Source organism: Onychostoma macrolepis, chromosome 04 (assembly GCF_012432095.1).
Source record: "Onychostoma macrolepis isolate SWU-2019 chromosome 04, ASM1243209v1, whole genome shotgun sequence".
Lineage (NCBI taxonomy): Eukaryota > Metazoa > Chordata > Actinopteri > Cypriniformes > Cyprinidae > Onychostoma > Onychostoma macrolepis.
Genome location: NC_081158.1, coordinates 4,971,375 through 4,991,730, shown reverse-complemented (window position 1 = coordinate 4,991,730; position 20,356 = coordinate 4,971,375). Strand labels below are relative to the sequence as shown.

Sequence of the window (20,356 nt, the reverse complement as noted above, 5' to 3'; positions counted from 1 at the left end):
ATATCAACAATTTTTATTATTATTTTTGTTTTGGTAAAATAAAGAAAACAAGTTGGGTGCACTTTCTGCATTCTCAGTCTCCGCGAATATCTTCCTGAAACTAGTCACTAAAATGAACGAAAATGACATGAGAAATACAGTGAAGTGAGTCATGTCGAAAACAAATATTCTCTGATAAAATAATCTGTATGAAACCAACGCGAGGTACAGTCTTTCCTGTCTGAGCTCACCTATATCACACCCACGCACATCGCACACTATAAGATCATCATCCACGCGAAACCAGGCTTGAGATGCGCAGACATGTAAATGTCCACATCACCTCCATATACAAAGAAAGATTCAAGTTCATCTCGGCTACTTTTCGTTTCTGGAAGAAGAGGCGCTTTGAGGAATAAACCTTGAATTGTGATGCCGACGCGGTTCAATCCAGCGGTTGATCTCATTCTGATAAGTCATTTATTTTTACTTACTAGTGTTACTGTGACATAAACTTGTACACATTCACTTGTTGAACTTTTCCCAAACTATAATGCCAGACTAAAATATGACGAGTGCAACATTTTGAAATATGATTAATATGAAATGAAATACGACCTTTCATCTAAATGTTGTAGGACTCGTCTGCATAACTCACATTGTCCGGTGATTTATTAAAGGGCATACTGACCCGCAAAACATGATTTTCTAGTTCATAATTTTTAACACTGCATTTGTAACTTAAGTAACGTAATTTTATTGAAATAAGTAACTGTAATCAAATTACATAAATTCAAAATGTAACGCATTACTTTACTGCGTTACCAGGAAAAGTAATTAGATTACAGTAAAGAGTTTCTGTGTAACGCGTTATACCCAACTCTGATAGTTTCCATTAAAACCAATACAATTCCCATTATAACCATTAAATCCATTACATTTTCTATTGTGTTTTGGGCAGGGTTCTATTGTTTTTTTCAGCAGGGATCTCGAGCGTCGCACTCTGCATGTGTGCGTTGAACAGGCAAAATCTTGCTCTCTGCATGAATGCAACGCAGATAGCGACACAAGTTTGTTTGAAACACATAAAAGGTTTAAATAAGATAATAATACTGATAATGAATATTTTTCCTTCAGTCCGCCTGTGCATTTCTTACCCGCACAGCAAATGCAGTTTAAATCTCTGCGACGTTCTCGTTGAGAATGCAATTTCTGAAATGTTACAATGAATTAATTTCTAAAATGTTATGATATGTAAAGCCTGAAACAGATCACAGCAGTATAGCCATACACAGGCTATCAGTCATCAGCAACGTGGTAAACATGCGTGCCAGTATGCATATGATTTAATATGAAGCGTCCGTAACGGTCACGTCCGTAACGCAATATTATGGTTGATAAGAGCAAATAATGGAGATGAGCTGTTGATCATAATTAGCATGGCCATAAGTTGGCTTTGTACAGAAAGTTTGGTAACACTTTAGAATAGGGAACACTTATGCACTATTAACTACGACCTTTCCCTCAATAAAGTCCTAATTTGCTGGTTATTAATAGTTAGTAAGGTAGTTGTTAAGTTTAGGTATTGGGTAGGATTAGAGATGTAGAATAAGGTCATGTAGAATAAGGCATTAATATGTGCTTAATTACTACTAATAAATGGCTAATATTATAGTAATATGCATGCTAATAAGGAACTAATTAAGAGACCCTAAAATAAAGTGTTACTGAAAGTTTCAAGTTATTTGCATTAATAATTACTATGATATAAACTTAATCTTTAAAACGTTACGGACGTGACACAGGGCTGAAGTGTCCTGAAGTCATAAATCTAGCCCTTATAAATCCAAAAATCATCGCTGTTTAGACGAAGTGAGTGTATTTATTTTTCAGACAGGCCTCCATCTTTCTACAAAATAATTACTGTTGACATAAATTAAAAACTGGACAGTCTTTGATATCTCATTTGAACACATGAAATACAGTCGAATGAAAATGTATTTTTACTATAGGTGCACCCCTCATATGTGGTCCATAAACATAGCGATTTCCTTCAAATTTCTATTAAAGCACGTTAATGCAGTAAAATACAGACCTAAACTCACAACTTAAATAGGGTTTTGTTCTTTTGGTAAAAACTTTATTTTTTTCATGGTAAGGTTGACATTTGCATGGAATTGCCGATCTACAGGAATTAAATCGATTGGACGATAACTCTTACAATCAGATGGGTCCTTGTCCTTTTTAAGGATAAGAGTAATTAATGCCTGCGTCAATGTAGATGGTAGCTCTTCTTTCTCCATTGCCTAATTATACATATTCAGCAGCAGTGTAGATACCTCAAGTGCATAGCATTTTAAAAACTCTGCAGTAAAGCCATCCGGCCCCGGAGATTTAGAGGAGGGTAAGGATCTGATTACTTCTACAATTTCTTCAAGTCAAGTCCATTTTTCTGTTGCTTGGGTAAATTCAGTGAGTCCAAAAAAAAACCTTATATCACTATCCCCTGCATCACAAGTAGATGTGTATAAATCTATATAAAATTTCCTAAAAACTTCATTAATATCCTGTAACTTTTTTTCCTTCAGCAGACTGAATAGAGGGAATTAAGAGGCAACATTTCTCTTTGTTTAATATCATTTGCAAGAAGCTTGCCTGCTTTGTCACCAGATTCAAAATATTTTTTGCTTTCCTGTAGCTCAAATAGTAGAGCATGGCGCTAGCAACACCAAGATCATGGGTTCGTTTCCCAGGGAAAGCAAGAGCTGATAAAAATGTAAAAACTCTAACTTGAATGCAATGTAAGTCGCTTTGGATAAAAGCGTCTGCTAAATGCATAAATGTAAATGTAAATTTCTGTCTTACCCTAAATAACCCAAACTCCACCTGCTTGGATAATATATCATTGTACTTGCATTTTAAATGAGTTAAATATGTCAGGCCTTCGTGTGTGGTCTTTTTCATAATCTCCAGTTCACTCTCTTTAACTTTCCTTTCCAAATTAGCCAGGTCTCTATTAATAAATTGTTTAGTGTACGAAGCATACTGAATAATATAACCCCTTAAAACTGCCTTCAAAGCTTCCCAAGCAATTCCTGCAGAGGGCGCAGTTGACATTTGTTTCTTCATAAATTTTAATTTGTGTTTTTAATGCCTCCTTAAACTCTGGTCTTTGTAAAAGTGAAGAATCAAATCTTTAGCAACATTGACTAACCTGACGTGGACCAATTTCCATACAAACCCAAGCATGATCTGATATTATAATGGTGCCAATAGAACAAGTAGAACAGGAAACGAGAGATTTTTATACCAAAAAGTAATCGATTCTAGAATATAGCTTATGCGGAGCAGAATAGAATGTATACTCTCTCCTATCTGGAATCAGAATCCTTCAGATATCTACTAACCCAAAAGCTTTACACATACTTTTTAATTTTACATAAGCTTTGGGCATTTTACTCTTCATTAAACTGCTCTGGTCAAGCACTGGGTCAAGCACCAGATTAAGATCCCCTAAAATAATATCACACTGCCCTGATGTAAGGAACATACCCTCTAAATTAATGAAAAATTTAGAATCACCCGTATTTGGTGCATAAACATTGCCAGTATAATAAGAATTCTCCCCTCTTTGTATTTAATTTGCTTTATACATTTAAATTGCAATTGCTTATTAACCAATGTAATCACCCCCTTACTATTGCTTGTACCCACATTATAAAATACTTTCCCAACCCAGCCCCAATAACTTCTTTGCTTCCTTCTGTGAGAGGTGTTTCTTGAAGAAACGCTACATCATATTTCTCAACCCTTAGTTTAGACATGACCTTCTTTCTTTTAACTGGTTGTCCTAACTCCTTCACATTCCATGTGGTGAGATGCAATACTCTAGATAAATGCAGTACCAGCTTTCAGAAAATATATATAAAAAGTAGCAATTATAATCGTACATACACAAACTTGCCACTGACACCCTAACCCCAATTTTAATGATATGAACAGTGCGCAAAATTGAGAAGTCATTATCAAGAAATGTCCTTTCAACAAAAAAAAACTTTTTTTTACTGTAACTGTTTCCCACCATCGCCACAAAATGCTCAAGTTGTGTCGCCCCTGCACAGTCTGGGAAAATCTGTATCTGATTCCCCTCGTACTGGATCTCTCCTGCGCAGCACGCAAAACCGCATCACGATCCCCTGATCTCAGAAATCGCACCAGTATAGGTCTAGGTCTAGGTCTGTCCTCAGGATTGGGTCTTGGCCTGTGAGCTCGTTCTATCTCCATCTGACTTCCTGATGTGTCAAAAACTGTAGAGATCAGATCCCCCATGTACTTCATTATGTTTCTGCCTTCCTTTCCCTCCGAGACCCCGATAAAGTGGAGATTATTTTGTCGATTTCAAATGCCTCTTAATATCTCCTAAGTTGGAGTTTTTCGACTGCTCCGACAAATCACTATTAGAATCTATCGTATTATAATAACTTATCAAGATAATTCTATTAAAGTGGCGCGGAGCTCCACTTAGCATCCATCTAGCCTCCAAGCATCACGTGACTCCTTTGATTAATATTTTTAAACTTTTATTAATTACTTCATTTTAAAAGGGTCATGACATGGATTTTTTAATTATTATTTTAACGTGTTCCTTGAGGTTTAATTATAATATTAATCAAGTTTTTTGCTCCGATCAATCCGCTGACACGATCCAGGATGCCATTAAAAAATTAATTATCCACTTGTTCCTTGCGCTGGGATTCTTCTGATATCTGTATAAAGACGAGAACGAGCTGTTTAAACCAAACGTGTCAAAGCGAACGATCTTTCACTGCATTTGTCCTTTGGACGACAGACTGAATCGTGTGGACTGAGTCAGAAAGTGAACGCGCATCTGTTTACTGTATCCAGTGTAGACAAGACAGCGGCAGGGATTGTAATTTCTATTTGCTTTTGATGTGATGCGACACTCACATTCAGCGTGATCAAGTGTCATCTGTTAAGCGAGTGAACGCCGGTGGGCGGAGCCTATGGTGATAGGAAGGCTATTCTTCAATGTCTTGCTCTGGAGGCGGTGTTTATGCAGATGTTTGTGCCTGGGTGACGTCATCATGCACCTCAGATCAAAACTAGCCGTTTTTAGAGGTTGATTAAATAAATGCTAAATCCTCCTTTTTATAATGAGGAGGCTGTTTTAAGCTATGAAACTTGCGGGATGTTTTAATGGTACAAAGACCTCTTATATGGAAAAAGATCAAGGCAAATTTGATTTCTCATGTCATGACATTTATTTAATAAAAAACAAATAAATGAAACATGAAACAATAAAACATGAAAGAAGAGATGGATTAATAAAACATCTTCACGTTTAAACTCAATTTAAAAAAAATTCTAATCAACAAAGTGCACACATGATGTAAATCAGAGATTCGTTGTTAGTGTAGTCAGCTTCATTAATTATAACTAGAGTTACTGCAAGAGAGCAGAAGACTGAAACGGTTGAAAACTTCAATGATTTTAAAAGGAGCATTATTTACTTGCTTTCTGTATACAATCAATTTACTAATTCTATTATTTAATGCAGCTGGATTTAATAGCAGCAGTGAATCTGCTAAATTTCGTAAGTCACTCATGAAATTGAGATGACTGAAAGTAGGGATGGGCGATCTGACAATTTTATATTGTGATCAATCTTGAAGATCTACTTTTCAAGAGAATCATAGAGATTGTGATCATTTATGTCCTCATAATAATGTTAAAACTTCAGCAATAACTGCTGATGGTCAGATTATATCACGCTGCTCTATCATGTGTCACTCGTGTGGTGACGCATTTGAAAAATAATTTAACGTGAGCTAGCAGTACTAGTATGATGAATTAAATTTTAGTTTCAGTTTCGATTGTGTCGTATGCCGTTCCATTCCATTCAAAGCAATGTGCTTTTGCCTCTCCTAAACTTAACATCCAGATCAGTCCCATCATGTAATGTGACTGTAGTAAAAAGCAGTCTACTGTGGGACATGCTTTATTTTAAAAGAGTTATTAAAAGTGCATTGACTGCAAAAGAGACAGTTCCTCACAAACAAAGTACACTTGGAGTTTAAGGCGTGCACATAAACGGTCAAATATACACAAAATGTCTGTCTTGGTGAGTATTTACATTTGGAAAGAAATAGGATGCATGTCAGTACATTAAATATGTGCGTTCCTTCTTAAAGCCTAATGCAAAACAGATCATCTATCATGATTTAGTGTGATAAGATCGTGATATGATAGTTTGGGAAGATCATCCACCTCTAATTTGCAGTGATAACCATAGCAACAGATAAAACATCAAAGAAGAGATGGATTAATAAAACATCTTCACGTTTAAACTCAATTTAAAAAAAATTCTAATCAACAAAGTGCACACATGATGTAAATCAGAGATTCGTTGTTAGTGTAGTCAGCTTCATTAATTATAACTAGAGTTACTGCAAGAGAGCAGAAGACTGAAACGGTTGAAAACTTCAATGATTTTAAAAGGAGCATTATTTACTTGCTTTCTGTATACAATCAATTTACTAATTCTATTATTTAATGCAGCTGGATTTAATAGCAGCAGTGAATCTGCTAAATTTCGTAAGTCACTCATGAAATTGAGATGACTGAAAGTAGGGATGGGCGATCTGACAATTTTATATTGTGATCAATCTTGAAGATCTACTTTTCAAGAGAATCATAGAGATTGTGATCATTTATGTCCTCATAATAATGTTAAAACTTCAGCAATAACTGCTGATGGTCAGATTATATCACGCGTCTCTATCATGTGTCACTCGTGTGGTGACGCATTTGAAAAATAATTTAACGTGAGCTAGCAGTACTAGTATGATGAATTAAATTTTAGTTTCAGTTTCGATTGTGTCGTATGCCGTTCCATTCCATTCAAAGCAATGTGCTTTTGCCTCTCCTAAACTTAACATCCAGATCAGTCCCATCATGTAATGTGACTGTAGTAAAAAGCAGTCTACTGTGGGACATGCTTTATTTTAAAAGAGTTATTAAAAGTGCATTGACTGCAAAAGAGACAGTTCCTCACAAACAAAGTACACTTGGAGTTTAAGGCGTGCACATAAACGGTCAAATATACACAAAAATGTCTGTCTTGGTGAGTATTTACATTTGGAAAGAAATAGGATGCATGTCAGTACATTAAATATGTGCGTTCCTTCTTAAAGCCTAATGCAAAACAGATCATCTATCATGATTTAGTGTGATAAGATCGTGATATGATAGTTTGGGAAGATCATCCACCTCTAATTTGCAGTGATAACCATAGCAACAGATAAAAACATCAAATTTCAAACAGATCTGTGCATTCATAAAAGTTAGCAGCGGCAGTGATTAGATTTATCTGTTCTAATGTGAGCATGTTATTATTCCTTGTGTAAATAATAAATATATCGGTTAAATATTTGATTTGGTGTAAAATGAGGAGCACAGAGTCTTATTCTTATTATTGTACATTTTTACATATGCATTGCCAAAGAAATTTACAATTTTAAAACAGTCAAAAATGAAAATTGTACTAAGCAACATCAATTAAAAACAGAAGTTTCTTTCTCTCTCTCTCTTTGACTTGAGAGTCTCTCTCGTACAGGCAATGAAACTAAATGTTTCAGGGAACACTTTAAAATTTTTTGCTATGACCTACTCAAATATTTTGGTGAAACATTTTTACACTTAAAAATATTGCATAAATTATAAAATTGTGAAATCATTGAAATATACTTTAAGAATCTAGTTAATGTAAAAGAAAAATTAAAAATCTAAAAAATGTAAGTAGATTCAAATAATTAGATTAATTAATCTCATAAATTAAATTGAGTAAATATAATTAAAATCCTTACAAGTCAAGTCAAGTTGAGCTTTATTGTCATTCCGCTACATGCGGGGCATACAGTGGAACGAAATGTCGTGCCTCACAGGACCACGGTGCTACATAAATACAGGCATACAGCAATGAAGTAAAACAATATAAACCTATACACAACTATATCCTACTGATAGATTTTGACTATAAATATACTATATATAAATTTTTTTTACCTATACATAAACTAAAAAATACAAACTATACGAGTGCTTCAGATAAATACTGTACATGTGCGAAGAGAGACATAGTGAGTCAGCAGCTGGCTGGGGAACAGTGCAGGATGATTTGTAGTGCATGAGCATGTAAACATACATATATTACTGAGTCTTTTTGTGGGATTTGTATACACACAGCAGTGTGTGTGGAAAGTGACTAGTGCGCATAGAGGAGGAGAGTGTACTACTACAGGTGGTTTGTACAGGCCCACTCACCTGTGTGTAGCACACTTCGATTGCACAAAAAAAGTTCCATAAGTTTCAGATGGTCCATGTTTCAGGAGGTAGGGGGTTTGTATGGGGTTTCAGAGAGGGGCGGGGTGATTTGAGTTCAGGGCTCTCACAGCCTGGGGGAAAAAGCTGTTGAGCAGTCTGGCAGAGCGGGCTCTGATGCTTCGGTACCGTCTTCCTGATGGTAGGAGCTGGAAGAGACTGTGGGAGGGGTGTGTGGAGTCCTTCACGATACTGTTGGCTTTGCTGGAGCATTGTGTGAGGAAAATATCCAGGATGGAGGGGAGAGGGGCACCGATGATCCTTGCAGCTGTGTTCACTGTCCGCTGGAGGGTCTTGCGGTCTGCTGCAGTACAGTTCCTGTACCAGACAGTGATGCAGGTGGTCAGCACACTCTCAATGGTGCCCCTGTAGAAAGTGGTGAGGATGGGTGGAGGGAGACTTGCTCTTTTCAGCCGGCGGAGAAAGTGTAGGCGCTGTTGTGCCTTCTTGGAGAGTGACATGGTGTTGGTGGTCCAGGTGAGATCCTCTGTGAAGTGCACCCCCAGGAATTTAGTGCTGCTGACTCTCTCCACAGGCGAGCTGTCGATGGTCAGTGGGGGGTGATCAACGGAGTTTCTTCTGAAGTCCATCACAACCTCCTTTGTCTTACTCACATTGAGGGACAGGTTGTTATTGCCACACCATTTCGCCAGCTGTGCCACTTCCTCTCTGTAGTGCGTTTCATCATTGTTGCTGATGAGACCTACCACTGTTGTGTCATCAGCGAACTTGATGATGTGGTTGGAGCTGGACTTGGCAGTGCAGTCGTGGGTCAGCAGTGTGAAGAGCAGCGGGCTGAGCACACAGCCTTGTGGGGCACCTGTGCTCAGTGTGGTAGTGCTCGAGGTGTTGTGGCCGACACGGACTGACTGAGGTCTTCCGGTTAGAAAGTCCAGAATCCAATTGCAGAGGGAATTGTTAAGGCCCAGCAGGTTTAGTTTGTTGATGAGCTGTTGTGGGATTATTGTGTTGAATGCTGAGCTGAAGTCAATGAACAGCATTCTAACATAAGAGTCTTTGTTTTCTAGGTGGGTAAGAGCCAGGTGGAGAGTGGAGGAAATTGCATCGTCTGTAGAGCGGTTTGGACGGTATGCAAACTGGAGCGGATCGAGTGTGTTGGGGAGGCTGGTTTTGATGTTGTGCATGACTAACCTCTCAAAGCACTTCATTATGATTGGAGTCAGTGCTATGGGACGGTAGTCATTTAGAGAGGACACAGGTGATTTCTTTGGTACCGGTATGATTGTTGTGGATTTGAGACATGTGGGGACGACTGCCTGGCTCAGCGAGGTGTTGAAGATATCTGTTAGGACATCTGTCAGCTGTACAGCACAGTCTTTCAGTACACGGCCAGGTATGTTGTCGGGACCCGCAGCCTTGCGTGGGTTGATCCTAGATAGGGTCTTCCTTACGCCGGCTGGAGACAGACAGAGCGCCTGGTCGTTGGGAGGTGTGGGCAGTTTTTGTGCAGGTGTGTCATTCTGCATTTCAAACCGTGAATAAAAGTGGTTGAGTGTATCTGGGAGGGATGTGTCATCATCACAGGCCTGTGGCGGGGGCTTGTAGTCTGTGATGGTCTGAATGGCTTGCCACAGACTCCGTGTGTCTCTGCTGTCTGTGAAGTGATTGTTGATTTTTTGAGCATATGACCGTTTTCCATTTTTGATGCTGCGGGACAGATTGGCTCTTGCTGTTTTGAGGGCTGCTTTATCTCCTGATCTGGAAGCTTCATCTCTGGTCTTTAGCAGCCCACGAACCTCTGCTGTCATCCATGGCTTCTGGTTGGCGCTGGACTTGGCAGTGCAGTCGTGGGTCAGCAGTGTGAAGAGCAGCGGGCTGAGCACACAGCCTTGTGGGGCACCTGTGCTCAGTGTGGTAGTGCTCGAGGTGTTGTGGCCGACACGGACTGACTGAGGTCTTCCGGTTAGAAAGTCCAGAATCCAATTGCAGAGGGAATTGTTAAGGCCCAGCAGGTTTAGTTTGTTGATGAGCTGTTGTGGGATTATTGTGTTGAATGCTGAGCTGAAGTCAATGAACAGCATTCTAACATAAGAGTCTTTGTTTTCTAGGTGGGTAAGAGCCAGGTGGAGAGTGGAGGAAATTGCATCGTCTGTAGAGCGGTTTGGACGGTATGCAAACTGGAGCGGATCGAGTGTGTTGGGGAGGCTGGTTTTGATGTTGTGCATGACTAACCTCTCAAAGCACTTCATTATGATTGGAGTCAGTGCTATGGGACGGTAGTCATTTAGAGAGGACACAGGTGATTTCTTTGGTACCGGTATGATTGTTGTGGATTTGAGACATGTGGGGACGACTGCCTGGCTCAGCGAGGTGTTGAAGATATCTGTTAGGACATCTGTCAGCTGTACAGCACAGTCTTTCAGTACACGGCCAGGTATGTTGTCGGGACCCGCAGCCTTGCGTGGGTTGATCCTAGATAGGGTCTTCCTTACGTCGGCTGGAGACAGACAGAGCGCCTGGTCGTTGGGAGGTGTGGGCAGTTTTTGTGCAGGTGTGTCATTCTGCATTTCAAACCGTGAATAAAAGTGGTTGAGTGTATCTGGGAGGGATGTGTCATCATCACAGGCCTGTGGCGGGGGCTTGTAGTCTGTGATGGTCTGAATGGCTTGCCACAGACTCCGTGTGTCTCTGCTGTCTGTGAAGTGATTGTTGATTTTTTGAGCATATGACCGTTTTCCATTTTTGATGCTGCGGGACAGATTGGCTCTTGCTGTTTTGAGGGCTGCTTTATCTCCTGATCTGGAAGCTTCATCTCTGGTCTTTAGCAGCCCACGAACCTCTGCTGTCATCCATGGCTTCTGGTTGGCGCGTGTGGTGATGGTCTTGGTGACTGTCACATCATCAGTGCACTTTTGGATGTAAGCAGTCACAGTTTCAGTGTACTCCTGCAGGTCTGTGTGGTTGTTGTAGGTGGCCGCCTCTTTAAACATGTTCCAGTCTGTGTCCTGGAAGCAGTCCTGCAGTGCTGAGGTAGCATTTGCTGGCCATACCGTGATCTGCTTTAGAACCGGTTTGGCAAGTTTGAGAAGTGGTCTGTATGCTGGGATTAGCATAACAGAGATGTGGTCTGAGTACCCGAGGTGGGGGCGGGGTTCGCCTTTGTATGCGTTCTTTACTGTTGTGTAAACAAAGTCTAGTGTGTTATTTCCCCTTGTTGCAAAGTTCACATGTTGGTAGAACTTTGGCAAAACTGTCTTTAAGTTTGCGTGGTTGAAGTCACTGGCTATGATGAAAAAGCCATCGGGGTTATTTGTTTGTTGTTCGCTGATGGCGCTGTACAGTTCACGAAGCGCGTCCTTAGCGTTTGCACACGGGGGGATGTAAACCGCGACAATAACAGTGGCCGTGAACTCCCGCGGCAGATAGAACGGTCGACGCTTCACAACCATAAACTCCACCAGCGATGAACAGTGTTTTGATACTACCACAGCATTGTTACACCATTTTTTGTTGACGTACACACACAAGCCACCCCCGCGAGTCTTACCAGACAGTGATGAATCTCTGTCCGCTCGGTAGCAGGTTAGCCCGTGCAGCTGAATGGCGGAGTCCGGGATGTTGTCGTTTAGCCATGTTTCAGTGAAAACAGACACACAACAATCCCTTGCCTCATGCTGTGTAGACCGACTGAGTTGAATTAAGTCCAGTTTGTTTTCCAGAGAGCGAACGTTTGAGAGCATGAATGTTGGAAGAGCCGGTCTTGTGGGGTTAGCCCTTAGCCTGGCTCGTATACCTCCGCGCTTACCGCGCTTCCGTCTTCTCTCACACCGCTTGTGACGCCGCCTTGTGCGGGTAGCGTCAGAAGGCGAGGCCGCGGTCTCGAGGTCCGGCTCCAGCAGTAAACAAAGGCCTCGTAGCTTCTCAGTAGCCGCCGGCGAGAGTTTGTGTTTGTATGTGTTGTCGATATCCAAAAGGCTTTGGCGATCATAGATGTATCCCGGAGTGATCTCCCGATGAATTAGCGGTACATTGACATTGTTTGGAGACGAACAGACGACATTAAAAGTCATAAAAGCACCATCTTTGGGACCCGGAGAAGCCGTTGCGTCTGACCGCGCCGCCATTTACGCAATGCAATAGTAATTCAATAGTAAATCAGAAACACAAAAAATTTGTAGATTTCATTTAGATGCTGTGTTACAGCCACTGCCATAACACACAAGAGGGATAACACTAAGGCTTGGACTAATAGGGGAATTTATTGAAAATAACACAAAATATAAACAATGAATAGGACAAATTAGTCAGGAGAACAAAAATAGAAAGGAGAGTGCAACTCCACGTCTGGACGGCCGCTCAAGTCCTGTCACTCAAGTGCAGCAGCGTGGCTTCTTTTAAGCACGTGCTTATGATCCACAGCTGTAGGAAATCTGCTCAGTCAAAAACACATGTAACACAGGTTTCCAGCCCCTAGAGGGTAGACAAATAATAACAAAAATACATGCACATGTACGTGTTTTGAGTTTCTGCTGTGACCTAGTTTTCCCCAGTCTGTTTAATTAGTCATTCTGTTCACCTGGTGTCTTGTTAATTATCCCATTCGTTCCCTTTGTTTGGTTCATGTTTATAAGCCCTCAGTTCTACCTCAGTCTTCGTTTGTTCCCGTCTATGTTAAGCTGGTTTCTGTGTCTGTTCCCCTGGATTTATCTTATTAACAGACTTTTCGTCTGTTCTCTTTCGTACTTGTGCAGTTTGTATCACCAACACGGGACAACATGCTGTATATACAAATGTCCTATATTTACTTTTTTAAACTGTATTTACCATTTACTCAATGTGCACTTTACAATAAATATAGCAAAACAAAGTGATAAACAAAACAAATTATTTTTATAAATATTTATTTTTCAAATTTGACAATAACTGCAATTCAGTCATTTGCAAATAACAACTTGTTGAATAAATTGTAGCCACTGAACTGTGGATACTTACAAACATACAAAATTCAGCAAAAATAACATTTAAAATTTTAGACATATTAACCTTTACTTGCAAAATTAGACCAATGAAAAAACCGTGTCATTAAAGAGTTAGTTCACACAAAAATAAAAATTCTGTCATTAATTACTCACCCTCTTGTCTTTCCAAACCCATAAGACCTTTGTTCATTTCCAGAACACTATATATATATATTCTTAAAAAAAGTTAACAACTTAAGTAAACCTCACGGAAAATAAAACAAAAATCCATGTCATGACTCCTTTAAATACTGTGTTAGTTGAAAAATAGTATCATTTTTTTCAAATATTTGTATTACTTAGTGAAAATAAATTGTGCATAATTTTGAGGTTAAAAAACAAACAGTGTTAAAAATCATATTTTTCAAAACTACTGCCTTGAACAACACAGAATAGGTGTGATCTGAAATCTAAGAGTCTGAACTTTACACTGCATGTGTCTGAACAAACCATACGTCAAAAACACCACCCAGCTCAGAAAGTCATGTGTCATAAATCATTTCCTCACGGAGTAGAATACAACAAGTATAATTGTTTTGGGCTTTGACTAAACTTGAGTGAGTTTTTGTATATGAAGCTCCCACAGACCCAGATGTAAATAATACACGGATACAGCATTTATGTCTCCTTTTTGCTTGTAACTTCATAAAACATGCTCAGATCAGAGAAAAACACAGCAGTAAAAACACAGCATAAAAAGAGCTCAAATAATGCATCACTCAGATCTAGAGATATTCCTCGTGGAGTTATAACACATGAAACCCCACAGATGCTCATGTAGCCAAGTATATGTAGCATTCATGTGTCGTTTTCACTCATAACTTCATCAGATTGAAGTGCAGTGGATGCTCCAGATTGAAATGAGTCCAAAATCAACAATCCACTGTAAATATTTTATAGTTCTAACGCCTACCTCTATATTTGGGAAAGGCGACGAATGATCATAACTGAAGATATAATTTAATTAATTGGACTGTACAGTGTGTGTTTACTGACTGAATGTGTCTCTGTGTGTGTTTTCTAGTGTGGATCATGGAGGAGAGATCAGGATTACAGCAGGACTGAAGAAATGTACGTCTACACACACACACAGCTGTAGAGATTGTTTTTATGTTATAAATGTCTCTGTTTTTGTGTTCAGATGTCTGTTTTCTCACACTGGATCCAAACACAGCAAACACTTTTCTCATTCTGACTGAGAAGAACAGAAAGGTGACAGGTGTGAGAGAGAAACAGTCATATCCTGATCATCCAGACAGATTTGATGTTTATTCTCAGGTGTTGTGTAGAGAGAGTGTGTGTGGACGATGTTACTGGGAGATTGAGTGGAGTGGATATGGTGTGGACATATCAGTGTCATATAAGAGCATCAGCAGGAAGGGAGAGGGTGATAAATGTTGGTTTGGAAATAATGATCAGTCCTGGAGTTTTTTCTGCTCTCGCTCCCAATGCTCATTCAGACACAATAAGATAGAGATTGATCTCCCTGTGAAGTCCATCAGCAGGAAAATAGGAGTGTATGTGGATCACAGTGCAGGAACTCTGTCCTTCTTCAGCGTCTCTGACACAATGAGCCTCATCCACACAGAACAGACCACATTCACTCAGCCGCTCTATCCTGGGTTTACTGTTTTGGAAGAACACGCTGTGAGAATAAGCCTTGTATATACCTCAGAAACGCGCTGAGAGGAAAAAGAGTTGTATTTACCGCCAGAAGACGCGCTGAGAGGAAAAAGCTTTTGTTTACTTCACAAACAGAGCGCGAGCGCAGCTGGATCCGCGGTGGAGGAGATACTTTATACCGAGTAAGTAATGTTTCTTATTGGCATTCGATAATGTGTTGTTGTGACAACGTTTAACGCATTTACTGGTGAACTTGTCCCAAACTATAACTCCAGAATAAAATGTGTAAAATCGAGTGCAACATTTTGAAATATGATAGACAACCTTTCATTGCATTTAAATGTTGCACGACGTGAGGATAGTTATATGTTCTATGCTTTATTTATTTTGAATAGTACAAATATGTAGGCCTATACATTATAATAAATATAATGTACTGTTTTTGCTGTATTTGGATCAAATAAATGCAGGCTTGGTGAGCTGAAGACACTTCTTACTGTTACTGTTCTACACAAATCTTACTGTTTAAATAATTTGACTGGTAGTGTATGTATTGTCACCATGTTTGCTTTGTCTTTGTCCGTTCATTGTGTTGCTCACGTCTGTCTTGTTTTCTCATGCAGTTTCTGCTGTCTCCTGTTTTCCTGGGTTCCAGTTTCCTGCCAATGTTTTGGATATTTTGGATATTGCACCCACGATGTCTTGACTCTTCTGTTGTTTATTTGTTTGTTTGTTCCTAATAAACTGTTTAACTGCACTCACAAGTGAATCTCAAGTTATTTTATGTGATAGTTATATGTATACACATTTCTTTTTTCCTCACATTCTTTCTTGTAACTCTTCTCTCAGGCACACACCTGACTGAATGGCTCATTATGGAGCTCATTATGCGGGCCTTTGTCTTCTCAGGTGTGAGTCACGCCCTCTCGCATACAGCCTTTCCACTCAAAAAGTGACTTAGAAAATTTAAATCAATATATTGTTTTTTTCTGAATGAGTGAGTTAGATTATTTACAGATCATTTTGAAGCAAATATTCTAGGCTACAAGATCCAGTTCTCAAAAGTCTTGTGAACAAATGTTCTGAATGTGTTTTATGGCCTTATTTCAGTGACTTCAAAATTTTAGTTTTTCACTAGCCACGCATAAACGTTTCTTTCTCAAAAACAAAATAATGTACATAAATGCTGCTAACATATTATTGTAGCCCCGTTTGTGCTGTTTACAGTGATATAAGACTTTAGCCATTTATATGTTTATAAGCAACTGAAAAAAGCACAAATGTCAGGGCATGTCAAAACTTCTCCAGGCCCCCAAAACACCCTTAGACCCCAGAGGGTTAAACTGTATTTACCATTTACTCAATGTGCACTTTACAATAAATATAGCAAAACAAAGTGATAAACAAAACAAATTATTTTTATAAATATTTATTTTTCAAATTTGACAATAACTGCAATTCAGCCATTTGCAAATAACAACTTGTTGAATAAATTGTAGCCACTGAACTGTGGATACTTACAAACATACAAAATTCAGCAAAAATTTAAAATTTTAGACACATTAACCTTTACTTGCAAAATTAGACCAATGAAAAAACCGTGTCATTAAAGAGTTAGTTCACACAAAAATAAAAATTCTGTCATTAATTACTCACCCTCTTGTCTTTCCAAACCCGTAAGACCTTTGTTCATTTCCAGAACACAAATTAAGATATTTTTGATTAAATCTGAGAGCTCCCTGACCCTCCCATAGACAGCAAGGATACTACCACGATCAAGGCACAGAAACGTAGTAAGGACATTGTTAAAATAGTCAACTGTAGTAGTCAATCAGTGTTCAACTGTAATTTCATGAAGCTACGAGAATACTTTTTGTGCACAAAGAAAACAAAAATAACTTTATTTAACAAATACAGTTGAACCACTGATGTCACATGGACCATTTTATCGATGTCCTTACTGTGTTTCTGGGCCTTGAACATTTCAGCTCTCTTGCTGTCTGTGGAGGGTCAGAGAGCTCGCGGATTTCATCAAAAATATCTTTAAAAAATATTTCACACTTTTGGCTGGTACGGCTAGTGAACTTGAAGTCGTCTCATTCTTCATCTAGAAAACAATGAATCAACAAGATCATTTCATACTGCACCCTGAGAAAATCCTCTTCAATGTTAGGAAGTCACTGAATTTTTGGAAAATTTGGGGATCTTTTCAGGAGCATATACAGGTGTATATATATATATATATATATATATATATATATATATATATATATATATATATATATATATATATATATATATATATATATATATATTCTTAAAAAGTTAACAACTTAAGTAAACCTCACGGAACATATTAAAATAAAACAAAAATCCATGTCATGACTCCTTTAAATACTGTGTTAGTTGAAAAATAGTATCATTTTTTCAAATATTTGTATTACTTAGTGAAAATAAATTGTGCATAATTTTGAGGTTAAAAACAAACAGTGTTAAAAATCATATTTTCAAAACTACTGCCTTGAACAACACAGAATAGGTGTGATCTGAAATCTAAGAGTCTGAACTTTACACTGCATGTGTCTGAACAAACCATATGTCAAAAACATCACCCAGCTCAGAAAGTCATGTGTCATAAATCATTTCCTCACGGAGTAGAATACAAGAAGTATAATTGTTTTGGACTTTGACTAAACTTGAGTGAGTTTTTGTATATGAAGCTCACACAGACCCAGATGTAAATAATACACGGATACAGCATTTATGTCTCCTTTTGCTTGTAACTTCATAAAACATGCTCAGATCAGAGAAAAACACAGCAGTAAAAGCACAGCATAAAAAGAGCTCAAATAATGCATCACTCAGATCTAGAGATATTCCTCATGGAGTTATAACACATGAAACCCCACAGATGCTCATGTAGCCAAGTATATGTAGCATTCATGTGTCGTTTTCACTCATAACTTCATCAGATTTACATTTACATTTACATTTACATTTACATTTACATTTACATTTACATTTACATTTACATTTACATTTACATTTACATTTACATTTACATTTACATTTACATTTACATTTACATTTACATTTACATTTACATTTACATTTACATTTACATTTACATTTACATTTACATTTACATTTACATTTACATTTACATTTACATTTACATTTACATTTACATTTACATTTACATTTACATTTACATTTACATTTACATTTACATTTACATTTACATTTACATTTACATTTACATTTACATTTACATTTACATTTACATTTACATTTACATTTACATTTACATTTACATTTACATTTACATTTACATTTACATTTACATTTACATTTACATTTACATTTACATTTACATTTACATTTACATTTACATTTACATTTACATTTACATTTACATTTACATTTACATTTACATTTACATTTACATTTACATTTACATTTACATTTACATTTACATTTACATTTACATTTACATTTACATTTACATTTACATTTACATTTACATTTACATTTACATTTACATTTACATTTACATTTACATTTACATTTACATTTACATTTACATTTACATTTACATTTACATTTACATTTACATTTACATTTACATTTACATTTACATTTACATTTACATTTACATTTACATTTACATTTACATTTACATTTACATTTACATTTACATTTACATTTACATTTACATTTACATTTACATTTACATTTACATTTACATTTACATTTACATTTACATTTACATTTACATTTACATTTACATTTACATTTACATTTACATTTACATTTACATTTACATTTACATTTACATTTACATTTACATTTACATTTACATTTACATTTACATTTACATTTACATTTACATTTACATTTACATTTACATTTACATTTACATTTACATTTACATTTACATTTACATTTACATTTACATTTACATTTACATTTACATTTACATTTACATTTACATTTACATTTACATTTACATTTACATTTACATTTACATTTACATTTACATTTACATTTACATTTACATTTACATTTACATTTACATTTACATTTACATTTACATTTACATTTACATTTACATTTACATTTACATTTACATTTACATTTACATTTACATTTACATTTACATTTACATTTACATTTACATTTACATTTACATTTACATTTACATTTACATTTACATTTACATTTACATTTACATTTACATTTACATTTACATTTACATTTACATTTACATTTACATTTACATTTACATTTACATTTACATTTACATTTACATTTACATTTACATTTACATTTACATTTACATTTACATTTACATTTACATTTACATTTACATTTACATTTACATTTACATTTACATTTACATTTACATTTACATTTACATTTACATTTACATTTACATTTACATTTACATTTACATTTACATTTACATTTACATTTACATTTACATTTACATTTACATTTACATTTACATTTACATTTACATTTACATTTACATTTACATTTACATTTACATTTACATTTACATTTACATTTACATTTACATTTACATTTACATTTACATTTACATTTACATTTACATTTACATTTACATTTACATTTACATTTACATTTACATTTACATTTACATTTACATTTACATTTACATTTACATTTACATTTACATTTACATTTACATTTACATTTACATTTACATTTACATTTACATTTACATTTACATTTACATTTACATTTACATTTACATTTACATTTACATTTACATTTACATTTACATTTACATTTACATTTACATTTACATTTACATTTACATTTACATTTACATTTACATTTACATTTACATTTACATTTACATTTACATTTACATTTACATTTACATTTACATTTACATTTACATTTACATTTACATTTACATTTACATTTACATTTACATTTACATTTACATTTACATTTACATTTACATTTACATTTACATTTACATTTACATTTACATTTACATTTACATTTACATTTACATTTACATTTACATTTACATTTACATTTACATTTACATTTACATTTACATTTACATTTACATTTACATTTACATTTACATTTACATTTACATTTACATTTACATTTACATTTACATTTACATTTACATTTACATTTACATTTACATTTACATTTACATTTACATTTACATTTACATTTACATTTACATTTACATTTACATTTACATTTACATTTACATTTACATTTACATTTACATTTACATTTACATTTACATTTACATTTACATTTACATTTACATTTACATTTACATTTACATTTACATTTACATTTACATTTACATTTACATT

General features: G+C 36.1%; 1 protein-coding gene and 1 pseudogene across 1 annotated transcript in view; one reads left to right on the top strand and one right to left on the bottom strand.

Moving 5' to 3' along the window:
* LOC131538364 (protein NLRC3-like) overlaps positions 1-20,356 on the bottom strand; it is a 230,206-nt gene that overhangs the window by 149,816 nt on the left and 60,034 nt on the right. The window lies entirely within an intron of this gene.
* The window catches only part of LOC131538366 (NLR family CARD domain-containing protein 3-like), a 74,437-nt pseudogene that overhangs the window by 52,333 nt on the left and 1,748 nt on the right, over positions 1-20,356 (top strand).